Source organism: Bison bison, unplaced genomic scaffold (assembly GCF_000754665.1).
Source record: "Bison bison bison isolate TAMUID 2011002044 unplaced genomic scaffold, Bison_UMD1.0 scf7180017864155, whole genome shotgun sequence".
Classification (NCBI taxonomy): Eukaryota; Metazoa; Chordata; class Mammalia; order Artiodactyla; family Bovidae; genus Bison; species Bison bison.
Genome location: NW_011494727.1, coordinates 3,425,148 through 3,444,012, shown reverse-complemented (window position 1 = coordinate 3,444,012; position 18,865 = coordinate 3,425,148). Strand labels below are relative to the sequence as shown.

Sequence of the window (18,865 nt, the reverse complement as noted above, 5' to 3'; positions counted from 1 at the left end):
TGAATGGTCTAGTGGTTTTCCCTACTTTCTTCAATTTAAGTCTGAATTTGGCAATAAGGAGTTCATGATTGGAGCCACAGTCAGCTATAGGTCTTGTTTTTGCTGACTGTACAGAGCTTCTCCATCTTTGGCTGCAAAGAATATAATCAATCTGATTTTGGTATTGACATCTGGTGATGTCTATGTGTAGAGTCTTCTCTTGTGTTGTTGGAACAGGGTGTTATGATCAGTGTGTTCTCTTGCAAAACTCTGTTAGCCTTTCCCCTGCTTCATTTTGTACTCCAAAGCCAAATTTGCCAGTTACTCACGGTATCTCTTGACTTCCTACTTTTGCATTCCAGTACCTTATGATGAAAAGGACATCTTTTTTTGGTGTTAGTCCTAGAAGGTCTTGTAGGTCATCATAGAACCGTTCAACTTCAGCTTCTTTGGCATTAATGGTTGAGGCATAGACTTGGATTACTGTGATATTGAATGGTTTGCCTTGGAAACAAAAAGAGATCATTCTGTCACTTTTGATATTGCACCCAAGTACTACATTCTGGACTCTTTTGTTGACTATGAGGGCTACTCCATTTCTTCTAAAGGATTCTTGCCCACAGTCATAGATATAAAGGTCATGTGAATTAAATTCACCCTTTCCAGTCTATTTAGTTCACTGATTCCTAAAATGTCAATGTTCACTCTTGACATCTCCTGCTTGCCCACTTCCAATTTACCTTGATTCATGGACCTAACATTCCAGGTTCCTATGCAATCTTGGTCTTTACAGCATCAGAATTTACTTCTATCACCTGTCACATCCACAGCTGGTATTGTTTTCTTTTTGGCTCAGCCTCTTCATTCTTTCTGGACCTATTTTTCCACTCTTCTCCAGTAGCATATTGGCTATCTACTGTCTGGGGAGTCCATTTTTTCAGTGTCATATCTCTGCCTTTTCATACTGTTCATGGGGTTCTCAAGGCAAGAATACTGAAGTGGTTTGTCATTCCCGTCCCCAGTGGACCACGTTTTGTCAGAATTCTCCACCATGACCTGATATCATGGGCTTGCCTGATAGCTTAGTTGGTAAAGAGTCCTCCTGCAATGCCGGAGACCCTGGTTCTATTCCTGGGTCAGGAAGATTGACTGGAGAGGGGCTAGGCTACCCACTCAAGTGTTCTTGGGTTTCCCTTGTGGCTCAGCTGGTAAAGAATCTGCCTGAAATCTGCCTGCTAAGGAATCTAGGGGAGACCTGGGTTCGATCCCTGGGTGGGAAGATCCCCTGAACAAGGAAAAGGCTGAGCCACAGGGGAATCCCAAGAATACTGGAGTGGGTAGCCTATCTCTTCTCCACCAGATTGTCCCGACCCAGGAATCGAACCAGGGTCTCCTGCATTGCAGGCAGATTCTTTACCAACTGAGCTATCAAGGAAGCCCATTCATATCTTTATTTAATAGAATTCTGGGTGACCCTCCTTCTCTCTCTGGAGACTCCTTTAGTTTTCCACATTGTCCAAACTAGTATCAGAGGGTCAAGTGCTGATGGGGTACCTACCCTAGGGGATCATATGTTACAGCCAGCACTGTGTTAAAGAAAACTGAGGTTTGACTCTTTTGTTTCTCCTCCTCCACTGTCTTCTCTTTTTGTGTGTGTTTATAATGCATTGATTAACCCACAGAAGTACATATTTCTGTATGACCTGTTTGAAGGTTTATTTGCTTTTTTAAATAATTTTTTATGGGCTTATAGTCTATTTACAATGTTTTGTTAGTTTCAGGTGTACAGCAAAGTAAATCATTTATACATATACATATAGCCACTCTTTTAAAGATTCTTTTCCATATTGGTCATCACAGATTACTGAGCAGAGTTCCCTGTGCTATACAATAGGTTCTTGTTGGTTATTTTATGTATAGTAGTGTGTGTATATAAGTCCCAAATTCCTAATTTATTCCTCTCCACTCCTTTTCCCCTTTGGTAACCATAAGTTTGTTTTCTGTCTATTCTGACATGATCCTTTATTTTAACATTTCCCCAAAATGTGTCCTTTGGAAAACTACTTAAAGTTTCATTTTTAAGTTCCTTTAATTTAGGAAGTACAGTGCACTATATTCACTTATTAGAGTTTCCTGAGTCTACATTGACATATTAAAAGTTCTTTAAAAAAAAAAAAAAAAGCCAAGGATATCCCTGGTGGTCCAGTGGCTAAGATTCTGCACTCCCAATGCAGGGGGCCTGGGTTCGATCCCTGGTCAGGGAACTAGATCCTACCTACATGCCATGACTAAGACCCAGTGCAGCCAAATAAATATTTTAAAAAGCACCAGTAAAGAAACCTATTTCAGTTTGTTTAGCCCAGTATTTCCCAAACCTATGGAATATGGAACCTTTCTCTGATGCTTAACACCTGTTGACATTCCATGGAAACACTGCTATATGTAACTTTCTGACAGGATGATAACAAGGAGCTGTCTCAGAAACTGTATTTTCATTAAAGTTTCACTGGCTTCATTAAGAGGATGACATTTCTGAGTTTCTAGCCTTTTTTTTATCAAAACCTCTCTGGCTCGTTTTTGTTGTTGTTCAGTCTCTTAAGTCATGTCCAACTCTTTGTGACTCCATGAACTGGGGTCGGCATGCCAGGCTTCCCTGTCCTTCACTATCTCCCAGAGTTTGCTCAAACTTCTGTCCATTCAGTTGGTGATACCATACAACCATCTCATTTTCTGTTACTCCCTTCTCCTCTTGCCCTCAGTCTTTCCCAGCCCCAGGGTCTTTTTGCAGTGAGTCAGCTCTTCGCATCAGGTGGCCAAAGTATTGGAGTTTCAGCTTGAGCATCAGTCCTTCCAGTGAATATTCAGGGTTGATTTCCTTTAGGATTGTCTCGTTTGATCTCCTTGTAGTCCATGGGACTCTCAAGAGTCTCCTTCAGCACCACAATTCGAAAGCATCAATTCTTTGGTACTCAGGCTTCTTCAGAGTCCAACTCCCACATCCTTACATGACTACTGGAAAAATCATAGCTTTCACTATACCAACCTTTGTAATGATTCCTTGTGCCATGAGGTAGTTGTTGGGGATTGCGGGGGCCGAGGGGAGGGCTCATATTTTGTAGGCAGGGGCCCACTGGAGCCACCCAAATGTGAATGAGCCTCCCAGGCTTGTATCACAAGGGCCTCAAGGTGAAATTTCAGCTCACACAGTGTAGTTAGTATCCAGTGTCTCCCTCTGTAAACCCTGACCTTGGATTTGGTAGATATAAACTTCCCAACTTATTTCCATACAATGACCCAGCTGGCTCTAAAGATAGGCTATGATGTCACCAGCTATCTGTAGTCACTCCCTAATTAATACCTGGCCAATGACTACCTGACTCTTTGTTCTAAATTGGGACTGCATGTCACTGTTATCCCTCAACTGTGGGGAACCAAGCCAGGGCACAGGGCCAGAGCTGCCAGAAATTTGGGATCATCCGAGGTCTTCGGCAGTAGAATAGAAGTAAGAGGCAGCATGTGGGCCTCATGTACAGAAGGCCTATGGGAGTCCTGGGGCCTACTGGACTTGCAAGCGTTTAGGAAAGTAGTCTGAGTAGCTTCTAGAAACAGGAAGTCAGTCTGGCTGAAAGCCTTCACCTACACAGTCGCAGGCAGGAGTTTCCTCCTCCCCCCACCACAACCCTTGCTGATGGAACTTTCTTCCCAAATTTGCCTTTCATAGGAATTACTCCAGGCACTAAACATGCAGCTTTCCACACCCCACCCCTGAAATGCTAAATTGGTCCATTTAATAAATATCCTGAGTAATCTATATGATGAGTTTGGGAAACACTACCCTAGTTATTCCAGGCTCAGTCCATTCCTCCAAGTACTTTTGTTTCCTGTTGAGGAGGAACAGAAGATGCCACCCCAGAGTATTCCACTTTGGCATGTGGATTATTTTGAGCTGAGAACACTCAGGACCCAAGAGACTCACAAAGAGCTTTTTACCTTCCCTTATCTGACTAAAAGAATTTAAATAGAGGGCATGTACCAGGAAGACAAACCTAGACAACATATTAAAAAGCAGAGACCTCACTTTGTCGAGAAAGATCCATGTAGTCAAAGCTACAGTTTTTCCAGTAGTGTGTATGTATATGAAACTTGAACCATAAAGAAGGCTGAGAGCTGAAAAATTGATGCTTTCAAATTGTGGTGCTGGAGAAGATTCTTGAGAGCCCCTTGGACAGCAAGGAGATCAAACCAGTCAACCCTAAAGGAAATGAACCCTGAATATTCATTGGAAGGACTATTGCTGAAGCTGAAGCTCCAATTCTTTGGCCACCTGATTCGAAGAGCCAACACATTAGAGAAGACCCTGATTCTGGGAAAGATTGAAGGCAGGAGGAGAAGGGAGCAATAGAGGATGAGATGGTTGGATGGCATCACCAACTCAATGGACATGAGTTTGAGCAAGCTCCAGGAGATGGTGAAGGTCAGGGAAGCCTGGCATGCTGCAGTCCATGGGGTTGCAAAGAGTCAGACATGACTGAGTGACTGAACAACAACAAACATTAGACCAGCCAAAGAAGCTAGAGGGGAAGAAGGGAAAAACTTTCTGTCCCTATACTGTCAATTCATTGTTTGGTCTGTCTTGGGATCCCATGAGGGTCTTGTGTTCTATCAGAAGAAATGGCGAGGACCTTACCCTCCTCATCCTCATCTTCTTCAGGGGCTTTGGACTTCTAGCCCCTCTGACTGAGGCCTGTGGCTCAGCCTCCAGCTAGAATAAGTTTATGTTTTCTCCCTTTTCTTGGGTTATTGTTCCCCCGCTTGTTTTAATAAGAATCATTTTAGAAGAGGTGGTTGAGTGGACTATTGGTGCCCTTTTGGTGCCTTTTATATTAAACCTGTTCTTTTATATTATCTCTGATTAGCCAGGAGGATTTTTGGAACACATACTATGTGCAGAACTAGGAATAAAAAATGAATTAAAAATGTCTCTACTTTCTGGGACATGTTTGGATTTGAGATAAAGAAAAAAATGCTGGAAATGGATGGTGGTAATGGTTGCACAGCAGTGTTAATGTATGTAATTCTACTGAACTGTACACTTAAATGAGGCATCCCCTCACACCAGTCAAAATGGCCATCACCAAAAAGTCTCCAAATAACAAATGCTAGAGAGGGTATGGAGGAAAAGGACCCCTCTTGTACTGCTGGTGGGAATGTAAATGGGTATAGCCACTATGGAAAACAGTATGGACATTTCTTAAAAAAACTAAAAATAGAGTTGCCACGTGACACAGAAGTCCTACTTCTGGGCATATATCTGGAGAAGACGAAAACTCTAATATGAAAAGATACGGACACTCAGTGTTCATTAGCACTATTTATAATAGCCAAAACATGGAAACTAAATGTCCGTAGACAGATGAATGGATAAAGAGGATGTGGTATATGTGTGTATATATGTGTGTATGTATATGTATGTATGTGTGTATGTATATATACACACACAATGGAATATTACTCAGCCATAAAAGGGTTAAATAATGCCATTTGTAGCAGAATGGATGAATCTAGAGATTATCATACTAAGTCAGAGAAAGACAAATATTACATGATATCACTTATATGTGGAATATAAAAAATTGTACAGATAAACTTATTTACAAAACAGACTTACAGACATAGAAAACAGACTCACAGACATAGAAAACAAACTTATGGTTACCAAAGGGGAAGAGTGGGGATAAATTAGGAGCATGGGATTAACATATACATTACCATATATAAAATAGATAAATAACAAGGATTTACTATATAGCACAGAGAACTATATTCAATATGTTGTAATAACCTATAATGGAAAAGAAAATATACATATATACATATACATATATAAACATGTATCACTGAATCATTTTGCTGTATACCTGAAATAAACAGAATATTGTAAACCAACTATACTTCAATAAAAAATTATGAAAATGGTAAATTTTATATTGTGTATATTTTATCATAATTGGGTAAAAAAATCTTGTTCAGACAAAAATACACCCTAAAACCAACTGAAGAAGACATTTACGAAGTGATAAGCCAGTAAATGTGAAGGAGCATGTGATTTAAAGGGATACTGGCCTGCTGCTGCTGCTGCTAAGTTGCTTCAGTCATTTCCGACTCTGTGCGACCCCATAGACGGCAGCCCACCAGGCTCACCCATCCCTGGGATTCTCCAGGCAAGAACACTGGAGTGGGTTGCCATTTCCTTCTCCAATGCAGAAAAGTGAAAAGTCAAAGTGAAGTTGCTCAGTCGTGTCTGACTCTTAGCGACCCCATGGACTGCAGCCTACCAGGCTCCTCCATCCATGGGATTTTCCAGGCAAGAGTACTGGAGTGGGGTGCCATTGCCTTCTCCTGAAGTAGACCAAATACTGAAACACCTTTTGCGCTAGTTTTGAAGGAGGTAAAGAATTGGTAGATTGGAGACTTAAAACAATGAAAGATGTGGCATGTACAAGGAGAACAATAGATCAAATCTAGTGGAAAGCAAGTGTCTAAAGGGAAAGGTCTGTCAAAGAGGCAGCCCTCACACTACCAGCCACCCTGGGCATAGGAAGTGTCCTCTGGGGGGATGAGGTGATGAGAAATTGCAGAGAAAGCAGTGAAAGAAATCTCCACAGGTAGCTGGTGACTGTACTTTGAGTGAGTTAATTTATTTGGATTTCCGGGTGTTAGTTGCAGCACACAGGATCTTTGATCTTCATTGCAGTATGCGGGATCCTTAGTTGCAGCATGTGGGATCTCGTTCACTGACCAGGGATCAAACCCAGATCCCCTGCATTGGGAGCATAGAGTTTTAGCCACTGAACCACTAGGGAAGTCCCAAGACATATTGTCTTGATTCAGAGTGATTTTCTGCTAAGTATTCTGGTAGTATTACTGTGAAGTTACCAAAATGAAACTCCTGTAGAGCGCTGAGGGGTGAGATGTTGGAGAGATGGTTAGAAATGGCCAGAAGAGGTATACTCAGTTCTGGACCCACTACCCAATCATGCATCTCTGCCATGTGCAGGAGCTGGGAAGGGGCTGGTGGTGGGCTTCCAAGCAGAACCCAACTCTTAGCGGGGAGCCCAGCACAGTCAAGGGGTTTGTGGAACAGACAGAACCACAAACCTGCTGGGCAGCTGTTACGAAACAGGTGGCTTTCAGAAAAGATGTTGTTTATGAGGAGGACCCCAGATTTGTAGGGGGACCTCACTTAGAACAATTGGCAGATGAGCTGAGCTTGATGGGAGGTGGAGATGCTAGGAACCCAAGCCACGGTGGCCTCCAGATGGGGCTGGGAAGAGAGTGGGAGAGGGGCTGTGTCTGATAAGCTCCGCATGCCAGCTGAGCCATCTGGGGCAGGGCTGGCACATAGTAGGCGTTTGGTAAATATTTGCTACATTAAAATGAATTGAAAACCCACTTGTTTCTGTTCTGTACTATTTGCTTTTTGTGTGTTTGTTTTTGTTTTGCCCTTAGTTTTCTAGTGAAGAGTTACTACATTTTTGTAAAGAGAAGATATTTGATTCAGCTAAATTAGGCTAAAAGGGGGTAGATCCACATCTAGAACAGAATGGCCTCCTGGGCGCTGCTAATGGCCACTCTTTCATCCTCACAGGCTCCCTTTCCTCCCCTATGCCTTCCTGTACCCCACCTCTGCTCCTAGGACAGGCTCTTCCTGTGTTCAGATATTGTCTTTCTAATGGCTCCCAAGCTTCCTTTCCCAGCTCCATGCCTACCATGTCTAACTGCCTACTGGACATCTCTTGTTTATTCCTCAGTATTTGCATCTCAGCATGTCCAGAGCTGCACTCATCAGACTTCCCTGGCGACCCAGTGGTTAAGACTCCACGCCTCCACTGTAGAGGCACAGGTTTGATCCCTTGTTGGGGAAGTTCCACATGCCACATGATGCAGCCAAAAAACAAAACTGAACTCATCACCTCTCCACTCTGACCCACTGCTGCGCTCCCCTCCAGGAGTCCACATACCCTTGAGATGTGTCTTTGTGTGAACAACATCTCAAATTGGACCTCAGTGCCACACATGACTGCACCATCTTCTTAACTCATCCTCAGTCTCGTGTCTACCCCAGACATGACTCTGGAATCTTGCCTCACCTCTCCGAGCCTGCCCCATCCCATCTATTCCAGGTACAAACAGGTAGCTCCCTGTTCTACAGCTGCTGCTAGTCAGAGGCAATTCATCCACACAGCTCCCGCCCCTCTCAGAGAGCTCTAGCAGGCTTTAGAATTCTTTCTGCCCTGTGCTCAGAGGAAGTACAGCTCCTCCTTGGCTCAAAAAATTTCTTGGGTTTTTGGTTCTCCTCCGGAGTCCTAAGTCTCCAGAAAGCCTAGCCAGCGAGTGTGTTCCTACCAGTTCCCAAGCTCCTGGGGCTCTGAGTCTCACATCCACTTCTGTTGGGCACCAGGAGGCTTACAGCAGTGGCTGGCAACCCTGGCTGAGCATTGGAACTACCTGGGGAGGGTTGCTGATGCCTGGCCACCAACCAAACCAATTAAATCATTCTCTCTGGAGGTGGGACCTCGGCACTGGCATCTTGTCATGGCCCCCTGGGTGATTTTAATCCTCAGCCAAGGTTTCGAATGACTGATTTAAAGCATCTATTTCCACTTTCTCTGTCCTGGGGTCTCAAAATTATGCCCATTCTCCAGCTCTCCAGCCTGACCGTTTCAAGTTCTTTTCCAGGAACTTGGAATGACACTTCTACGTTCTTGATTATTGTTCATCCAACAATTCACCCATCTCCTCTGTACCTGGCACAGGGAAACGAATATAACTATATACTCAGAGTGGGCATCTATTATGTGAGGGCACCATCCTGTATCCGTGCACTTTGATTTTCCCAACTCTTTCGTTTCCTTGGAGTGTCTGCTCTGGTCCTACTCCCGGTTCATGCCGTCCTGTGAGAAGCTCACCCCAGGGCTGCATATGACCCAGACTAAGGCAGTAAGGGCATTTCATCCTGGCCACAGCAACTGGCTCAGGGATGGGCCCATGCCCCAAGGCAGGCCAGTCAGGCACAGTGCAACTCAATCCTGAGACTTTGGTTTGAACTGGTTGGGAATTTTCTCATTTCTTGCTGCTTATAAATGTGAGACTAGAGCCAAGAAGAGAGCTTGTCTGAGGATGAGCCTGGGCAGAGCAAGGAAGACCCAGGGAGGGATTCTGCCCTTGAAGGTCACCATCTAGTGGCAGAGGCTCACCTGTTGACAAGTCCCAAAGGAGCAGTGAAGGGGAAGTCAGGGAGCTGGCTCAGGGAGGTGGAGCAGCAGGACTTGAATGTCCCTGGGGGGTGCTGGTAGTGGCCAAGCTGCTCATATGGTCATTCCCATTTTGAAAATTTAATGTTTCTCTTATATTAGAGTGTAGTTAATTTATAATCTTGTGTTGGTTTCAGGTGTACACGAAAGTGGTTCAGTTGTACATGTGTATCCACGTGGGGATTCCCTCGTAGCTCAGCCAATAAAGAATCTGCCTGCAATGCGGGAGACCCGAGTTCAATCCCTGAGTGGGAAAAATCCCCTGGAAAAGGAAATGGCAACCCACTTCAGTATCCTTGCCTGGAGAATCCAATGGACAGAGGAGCCTGGCAGGCTACAGTGCATGGGATCTCAAGAGTCAGACACCGACTTAGCAACTAAACCAGCACTACCACCATTCTTCTTCAGATTCTTTTTCCATATAGGTTATTACAGAGGATTGAGTAGGTCCTTGTTGGATATGTCTTATATACAGCTGCTGCTGCTGCTAAGTCATGTCAGTCGTGTCCAACTCTGTGCGACCCCAGAGATGGCAGCCCACCAGGCTCCCCTGTCCCTGGGATTCTCCAGGCAAGAACACTGGAGTGGGCCGCCATTTCCTTCTCCAATGCATGAAAGTGAAAAGTGAAAGTGAAGTTGCTCAGTCGTGTGCAACTCTTATTGACCTCATGGACTGCGGCCCACGGGGGTTCTCCGTCCATGGGATTTCCCAGGCAAGAGCATATATACAGCAGTGTGTCTATTTTTTCATTAATTTTTATTTGAGTAAAGTTGCTTTGCAGTGTTGTGTTAGTTTCTGCTGTACAGCAAAGTGAATCAGCCGTATGTATACATATATCCCCTCTCTTTGGGATTTCCTCCCATTTAGGTCACCAAAGTGGATTGAGTAGAGCTCCCTGTGCTGTACAGTAGGTTCTCATTAGCTGTCTATTTTATACACAGTAGTGCATATATGTCAGTCCCAATCTCCCCATTCATCTCCCCTATCCATTTCTGGTTTTGCCTCCTTAAATTCTTCGTGGAGGCAGCCAGTGAGGTCCAGCCTCTCCTGGAGGCTGGATTGTTGGATGCTTGATCTCTCTGCTCAGCAGCTGAGCTTCCCAGGGCCCTGCATCACAGGAGATCCCTGGTCCTCCCACCTCATTCAGGCTCCCATCCCTTACTGGAGGCTAATAGAGACCCTTCCTCTCTTTTTCTGGCCTTGGCTGGAACCTTGCCTAGATTCTCCTAACAGACTCTTCTTGCCTCCAGTCTCGGCCCCTCTGGACCATGCTCCCTACTGCTGCCAGAGACTGTAAGATGCTAATCTGATCACACCAGCCTCCTATTTCAAAACTCTCACATGCTCCCTGTGGCTGTCAGAATCAGGTCCAAACTCCTTAACATTCCCCTGAGGTCTTTCACAAGGTAGTACCAACCCACCTCTCCTGCCTGGCCACTTCCTTCTTGTTGTTACTGCTTAGTCGTTAAGTTGTGTCTGACTCTTTGTGACCCTAGGGACTGTAGCCCACCAGGCTTCTTTGTGCATGGGATTTCCCAGGCAAGTATACTGGAGTAGGTTGCCATTTCCTTCTCCTGGGCATCTTCCCCAAAATCCACATCTCCTGTATTGGCAGGTGGATTCTTTACCACTGAGCCATCTGGGAAGCCACTTCTTACCACACACTATTGAGCTAAACACGTGGACATTCCCTGTATGAGTCATACTCTTTAATGTCCCTGTGACTTAGCAAGTGCTGGTCTATTTGCAGGAATTGACCTTCTCTCCCATACAGCCGTTAAGATCCAGTTCAGGTGTCCCCTTTTTGAAGCCTTCCCCAGATAAAGCCAGTATCTCATGGGACTTTATTCATACCTTGGTTACATTACATTTTACTTAATTGTTTGAGCACATAGATTGTCAGATTGTCTGATCTATGTCAGAATAGGGGCTAAGGTTAAACGAATGAATGAATGAATGCTGTCAGAATCCTGAGGCATCTAGAACAGATAGACTTACCCAAATAGGAAGAGGAGAGAACAAGTAGCAATGTTGGAAACCATTCAGAGCTTGTCTCTCCAAGAGCAGATCCTTGGCTAGATCAGAAGTAGGTGCTGGAGCTGGCATCTTAAAGAGATGGCCCATAGTCTTCTCTGACCCTTAGGTGCCCTTCAGGGACACCCTGAAGCTATGAAGAGCTTTGGACACAGGTTGGCAACATGTTACTGGGCAGGAAATGCATGAGCTGTTTCCATACAGTTTCAGAATCTTCAAACCAACTCTACTAAACTTTAAATTACCAGCTCTATAAATACCATTATAACAGTATTAATTCAGTCACAATAAAGAATGAAAAGTTTACCCTGGTCCCCCGTGATAACCAGTCATAATAATAATACTTGAAATGTATTCAGAATGTACAGTATATTCAATGGACATGAATTTGAACAAACTCTGGGAAATAGTGGAGGACAGAGGAGCCTGGCATGCTGCCGTCCGTGGGGTTGTAAAGAGTCGGACATGACGTGGTGACTGAACGGCAATAACAAATACCAAGGAACTCAGCTAAGCACTTTACATGTTTTCTCATTTCATCTTCCAGTCCAGTGAGGTATCCCCATTTTACAGGTGAGAGAACTGAGGCTCAGAGAGGTTGAACAGCTTGCTAAGCATCACAGAGACAGTCAGTGGCAGGGCTGAGACACAGGCCAAGTCTGTCTGACTCCAGTGTTTGTGCTTCTACCCTGTGTTCCTTCTGCTATCCCAACAAATCAGACTTTTCGTTTTCTATACTTCCAAGCCTTGTCCATGCAGACTAGTAGCTTTTACCTAATTATAGCTACAGCACAGTGAATATAATAACATGGATGATTTTCTGAATTTAACTTTATATCACAATACACACCCAGTCCATCACCAAGTCCTGTCAAGTCTCCCTCCAAAATACACTGATCTATAATCCACTTCCCTTCCTCTCAGCCCTTGTCTTCTGTCTGGGTTTCTGCTAGAGCCTCTTAACTGGTCTCCCTACTTTCACTCTTGTCTCGTCCTTATCTCTTCTCCTCCCAGTAGCCAGAGTGAGCTTCAAAAAATGTAAACCAGACCATTCTCCAACCTGTCAGTGAGGTTGGATAAATGCCGTTAACCCTTCATCAGGGCCCTGGGGACCGCTCCCATCTCATCTCCTGCCTTGCTAAACTCCGTGCACTCTAACTACACTAACCCTGCAGAATTTCCCAGCCTTCTTCACCTCTGTGCTCCTCTGTCTAGGACCTCTTCCCTCCACCATATCCTGCCCTTTGTTCTTTAGGCCGTTTTTTTTTTAATGTGACCATTTTTTTAAGTCTTTGTTGAATTTGTTACAGTATTGCTTCTGTGTTTTATGTTTTGTTTTTTTGGCCAAGAGGCATGTTGGATCTTAGCTCCCCAACCAGGGATCAGAACCCATATCCCCTGCTCTGGAAGGCTAAGTCTTAACCACTGGACCCCCAGGTAAATTCCCAGGCCTGTTCTTAAATGCTTCCTCAAAGAGGCTATTCCTGACAACCCCTCTCAACCTACATTAGGACCATTTTATTCACACAGATAACAGTTTTTATCAGATAACAGATAAATGTTTCTGATTTTTTAATATTTCCACCCACTCTTATAGTTCCATGATATTATAGAAGTACTTTGTCTCTTTTGCTGAGCACTTTATCCCTAAAACTCATCACAGTACCAGGCACATAGGAGATGATTAATATTTCTTGAAAGAATATTTTTCTATGTTACTATCTAGAAATATAGTACAAATTATATCACAGATATAATCTTAATAGCTGTAAAATATACCTGATCATTACCTGTTTAATTAATGACTTTAATAAGACACTTGTTTCATATGTAGTGGAGAGAAGGGTTAGAAGACAAAAAAGGTGAAGTCCCTGGATTAGCAATACCAGAAATCTGAACACACTAATATTATACATATGCACCGTGAGCCTAATTTTGCTGTTGAAAGAAGAAACATACATGGATTACAGGTTCTGAAATCAATCAACAGCATTGCTTTTAAAAATAGAACAGAATGGAAAATGTCTGAATGCTTTGCAGGTGAGAATTGCTTTGTGTAACTTTCACTTACATATATAATTTTTGTTTCCATTTTGTCTAGGTATAACTGTAGATAAAGTGGAAGTACCTGCCTGGCCACAGTGTAAAATCTGTTTCTTACTGTAGGTTGCAATTTTTTTTAAAAATGGAAAAGCAAGATTTTGATGCATTGCTTTTGGAGTTATGCAGACAATTTCAAGTCCCAGACATTCCCTGGTGAGGTTCTTGTTCAGTGTTCCACACGTTCACCTTTCTGAGATGACCAGTGATTGGACTACTTGCAGGATTCTAGTATACAGGAAACTCCCAAGGCTACTTTCTTTTATTTGGTACCAATTTTAGATTTACAGAAAGGTTGCAAAGACAGTATAGGGAGTTCCTATGTATCCCCAGTTTTCCCCCATTGAAAATTTTAAAAAAATCTTTTTGGCTGCACTACACAGCATGTGGGATCTTAGTTTCCCAACCAAAGATCAAACCCACACCCCCTGCATTGGAAGGGTGAAGTCTTAACCGCTAAACCATGAGGGACGTCCGTCCCTATTGTTAACATCTTACCTTACCATGGAATGTGTGGCATAAGGAAGAAACCAACACTGATACATTACTATTAACTAAATTCCAGATTTTATTTGGATTTCAAAATTTTTTCTTCTTTCTCTTCCAGGATCTAAATACAGTATTTAGTAAATCATCATGTCATCACCTTGGGGCTTCCCTGGTAGCTCAGACGGTAAAGAATCTGCCTGCAATGCAGGAGACCTGGGTTTGATCCCTGGGTCAGGAAGACAGGAAGATCCCCTGGAGAAGGGACTGGCAACCCACTCTAGTATTCCTGCCTGGGAAATCCCATGGACAGAGGAGCCTGGTGGGCTATGACCCCCATGGGGTTGCAAAGAGGCAGATACAACTGAGTGACTAACACTCAGCAGCCAAATACTAACTCATGTCACCTTAGTTTCTTCTGGTCTGTGACAGTTTCTCAGTCTTTTCTTGCTTATCTTGACCTTGACAGTTTGGCAGAGTACTGCTCAGGAATTTTCTAGAATGTCCCTCAGTGTGGATTTGTCTGGTGTGTTTATCATGATTGTTGTTGTTCAGTTTCTAAGTCGTGTCCTGTTCTTTCGAGACCCCTGCAAGCCTGCCAGGCTCCTCTGTCCATGGGATTTCCCAGACAAGAATACTGGAATGGGTTGCCATTCCCTTCTCCCGGGGATCGTCCCAACCCAGTGACTGAACCCGAATCTCTTGCCTTGGCAGGTGGATTCTTTACCACTGAGCCATCAGGGAAGTGACCCTTTCACGATTAGGTTATGGGCTTAGGGAAAAATAACATACAGGTGAAGTCTTCTTCTCTTCACATCCCATCAGAGGGTATGCGATTCCAACATGGCTTGTCACCGGCAATGTTAACCTGGATCACCCGGTCAAGGTAGTGTCTATCCGGTTTCTCCACTGTGAAGTCGCTGTTTTTCCCTTCCCATTCTCTCTTCTTTAGAAACAAAGCACTAAGATGCTAAGACCAGCTTACTCTTCAGGAGGTAGAGGAGGGGAGTGTTAACCGCTACCTCCTGGAGGGGAGAGTACCTACACATATTATTTGAGATTCTTCTGTAGAGAAGATTGGTTTCTTCCCACTTATTTAATAATTTACATCAGCATGGATTCGTGTGTATTTATGTTACATTTTGCATTATAATCCTATACAGTGTTATTTATCGTATTGCCAAAATTGTTCCAGCTTTGGCCATTGGAAGCTCTTTCAGTTAGCTCCTGTATCCCTTCAGCACACACCCAGCCCTTGGGTTGTTTTTTGTTTTGTTTTGTATCTCCTTACTTTGTGGTACTACAAGATGCTCTGTGCTGGTTTTCATTTTTCCTGCCTTAGACTACTATCAGCCATTTCTCCAGGAGCTAGCTTTTGGGAGACAAGAAGCCAGAGATGTGGACCACAAACCTCTTAGGCACAGGGGCTGCCCAGGATGCCTGGAAGAATTCATTTGCAGTACAGAGGAAGGGCACACGTGGAGCTGCTCTCTGTTTTCCTTAATTTCGCAGGTTCATGTAGCTCTCTGGTGAGCAATCAACAGTTATCCAATTTGCCCCTGTTGGAGGCCAGGGTGTCCTTCCTGTGCCACCTATCAGATTCCGGAGCCTCTGCTGCCCACACAGAATGGCAGGAATTCCAGGTCCCTGAGGTTGTGCAGGTCAAGACATGGCCTCCCAGACTTCTGCATCTCTGCCCTGCTCATTTCCAACTCTGGGCCTGTTAAAACACTAGTTTTTATTTTCCCAAGGCTATCAAGTTTGCCTTCTACCCCGCCTCCTCTCTCTCGTGCACATTCAGTAAGTGTCCTTTCTTTCCTTAGAAAAAGAGCCCATGGGACGGACTTCCCTGGAGGTGCAGTGATCCAGACTTCACCTTCCAGTGCGGGGTGTGCAGGTTTGGCCCTTGGTGGGGGAGGGAGCTAAGATCCCACGTGCCTCATGGCCAAAGAAACAAAACATAAAACAGAAGCAATATTGTAACAAATTCAATAAAGACTTTTAAAATGGTCCACATTAAAAAAAAAAAAAAACCTAAAAGAAAAAAGAGCCCACCAGGCAAGGGTTCCCTCCACCTCTCTCACCTTCCCCTCTAGACCCTCCACCCCTCTCCAAGGCCAGCGCCTCTGCCTGGCCTGGACCCCATCCGCCTGCTTTCCCCAGGACTGCCCCTTTTCACGTCTTCAGTCTTGTCCTGCATCACTGACTCCTCTTGCTCAACCTAAAAGAATCCTGGAGTCTCTTGGCCTAAAAAGACTCTCCTTGGCCTCACCTCAACATCCAGTCAGCATGGAATCTCTCCCTTTGACTATAGGACTTTTTTAAAAAAATATTCATTTATTTATTTGGCTGCATCAGGTCTTTGTTGCGAATTCTTGAGGCATATGGGACCTAGATCCCTAATCCCTGGGCCCCATGCATGGGGAACTCCATCTTAGTCACTGGACCGCTAGGCGTCTCAACTGTGAGACTCTTGAACAGGAAGGACTGGGGCCACAAAGACCATGTTGATGGGCAATATTTCACAGAAAAAGGGTTACTGTGTTGGCTTCAATGGAGGGAGGAGGCACTAATAGGGAAATTAAATGGCCTCTTTCTAGGGAAAATTCCAAGATGATGAAATACTGCTGGCAAGAACTGGAAGCTTAGACAAGGCTCTGGGCATCTGGGAAAGCTCCTGAGAGGCAGCTCCCAACCTAGGCCTGGAGTTGGGGGTGAAGGAGAGGAGTGTCCCCCAGGGACAGCAGCCTGAAACTGGTCGGAAGGAGGGACATCCATTTCCCACTCTTGTCTGATCCACCCTTTCCTATAGGGAAGCTTTGGTCACGGTCACTTTAATCCCAGCGTATTTAACCTTACCGGGCTTATACCTCCCGCACCGTCCTGCTTTTTGCTGACTGTGTGAAGCAGCCCAGGTGATTCAGCACCTGTAATGGCCTCAGTACCTCTTCCCAAGCTAACTTGGGTGTTGCCCTTTCCACTGGTGGAGCCAAAGGAAACTCCCACTCAGGGTTGGGGACACTGCTTGGTCCAGTGCACCATGAGTCTATTCTCCAATCCTCCTACTCCAGTTCAGCAGGCTTCTAGTCCTCTTTCCTGACTCCTCCCTTTGATACTGCTGGGAACTCCCACCCCCACCCCCAACCCTACCAGCTTCACCTGGCCTTTGGAATTCAGCTGGTGATGAGTTTCCTCCAGGATCAAATGCTTATCCAGTCCTGGCTCTGTGTGTTGTGTACTAAGTTGCTTCAGTTGTGTATGACTCTTTGTGACATTGTGGACTGTAGCCCACCAGGCTCCTCTGTCCATAGGATTCTCCAAGCAAGAATACTGGCATGGGTTGCCATGCCCGCCTCCAGGGGATCTTCCTGACCCAGGAATCGAATGTGGGTCTCTTATGTCTCCTGCATTGGTAGCGGGTTCTTTACTACTAGCGCCACCTGGGAACAGACTTACTTGTGCTTACAGACCCTGGCCAATTCTGTTTATCTGTGGCCTAGCCTATTCACTCATTCATTCATTCAACAAATGTTTTATGGAGGACTTTAGGCGCTGGAGATGCAGTGATGAGCAAAATTTATAACAGCTTCATAGAGTGTGCAGATGTGCCTGGGAGATGGTTGAATTATTAATTTTACAGACATTGCACACAGTGAGTACAATGAAGAAAAAGTACAGGGGTTCACAGTCTTGTTTGGGGCATTAGAAAAAGATTACACAAGGAAGGGACAGTTTAACTGAGATTTGAAAATGAGTAGGAATTGACAAGGCAAAGGGGTTGGGGTGTCAGAGACAAGAGAGGAAAGTATCTTCTCAGACTAAGAACAGCAGGGGCTGAAGGGAGGATGGCCAGTTGGCTGCTGCACAGGAAGCAAGGGGACAGAATGCAAGGAGAGGGAGATGGAGGCACCCTGAGGCCAGGCCTTTGAGCACATTCAGTATCTTGTCTTCATCCTAAGGATGGTGTGAAGGAGATAGGATCAGGTCTGTAATTGAGACAATTACTCATAGCGGGTCACCAGTCCCAGGAGGAGACCTTGAGGGTTCCCAGGTAAAGCTGTGGTTCCAGGAAACAGGAGGGTAGGCTTTGGGTGGTGGCCCTGCTTCATATGCTTGTCCCTCGACTTTTGTTTACTGTCCTGAGTAAAGAAATACTGACCAGGCTCAGGTGGGCAGCATGTTCTCAGGAGAAAATGATCCTGTGAAGGGCCCAGAGTGGAGATGAAGGTTAGGTTAGTCCGGTGCCGCCTTTAGTAGGGGATCAGGACCTGACGTAGACAGAGGACTCAGCGATCGCTCTTCTTGAAGCTCCACCCGTACGATCTCAATTTCCTTTGCTCTAAGCACCCCACTCCAGTACTCTTGCCTGGAAAATCCCATGGACAGAGGAGTCTGGCGGGCTGCAGTCCATGGGGTCGCTAAGATTCGGACACGACTGAGCGACTTCACTTTCACTTTTCAGTTTCATGCATTGGAGAAGGAAATGGCAACCCACTCCAGTGTTCTTGCTTGGAGAATCCCAGGGACCTGGGGAGCCTGGTGGGCTGCTGTCTATGGGGTCGCATAGAGTCGGACACGACTGAAGCGACTTAGCAGCAGCAGCAAGCCAAGTTGATTAAGCCTCCTGAAAAGCGATTATGCTGTAATCGGGAGACCCCAACCCATCTTTGCCCACAGAAGAGCCCAGAACACCTGCGGCGGGTGTAGGATCCGGAATTTCATGGTGGGGGTGCCCTGAGCCAAACCCCTGGAGTGGACCCGCAAGATGAAAGGGGGCTTCAGGGCGGCACACGGCCGTGCCTATCGCAGATTCTGAAGACTTTGGGCTCAAAGCTGAATGTATGTCCTTGGGCAAGTCACTTCCTCTCCTGGGGCCTCGTTCCTGCAACTGCAAACGAAGGGTCGCCCAAGTCCTCTCAGTCCCACAGGCTGAATGCTTGCTCTGGCACGG

At 45.1% G+C, this 18,865-nt stretch overlaps 1 protein-coding gene and 1 non-coding gene across 2 annotated transcripts in view; both read left to right on the top strand.

Annotated features, from left to right (window-relative positions):
• The window catches only part of HOMER2 (homer homolog 2 (Drosophila)), a 127,931-nt gene that overhangs the window by 18,015 nt on the left and 91,051 nt on the right, over positions 1–18,865 (top strand). The gene's annotated exons all lie outside the window — the stretch shown is intronic.
• On the top strand, positions 2,171–2,243 carry TRNAG-CCC. Its single transcript has one exon. It is a non-coding gene; the product is annotated as a tRNA-Gly (tRNA).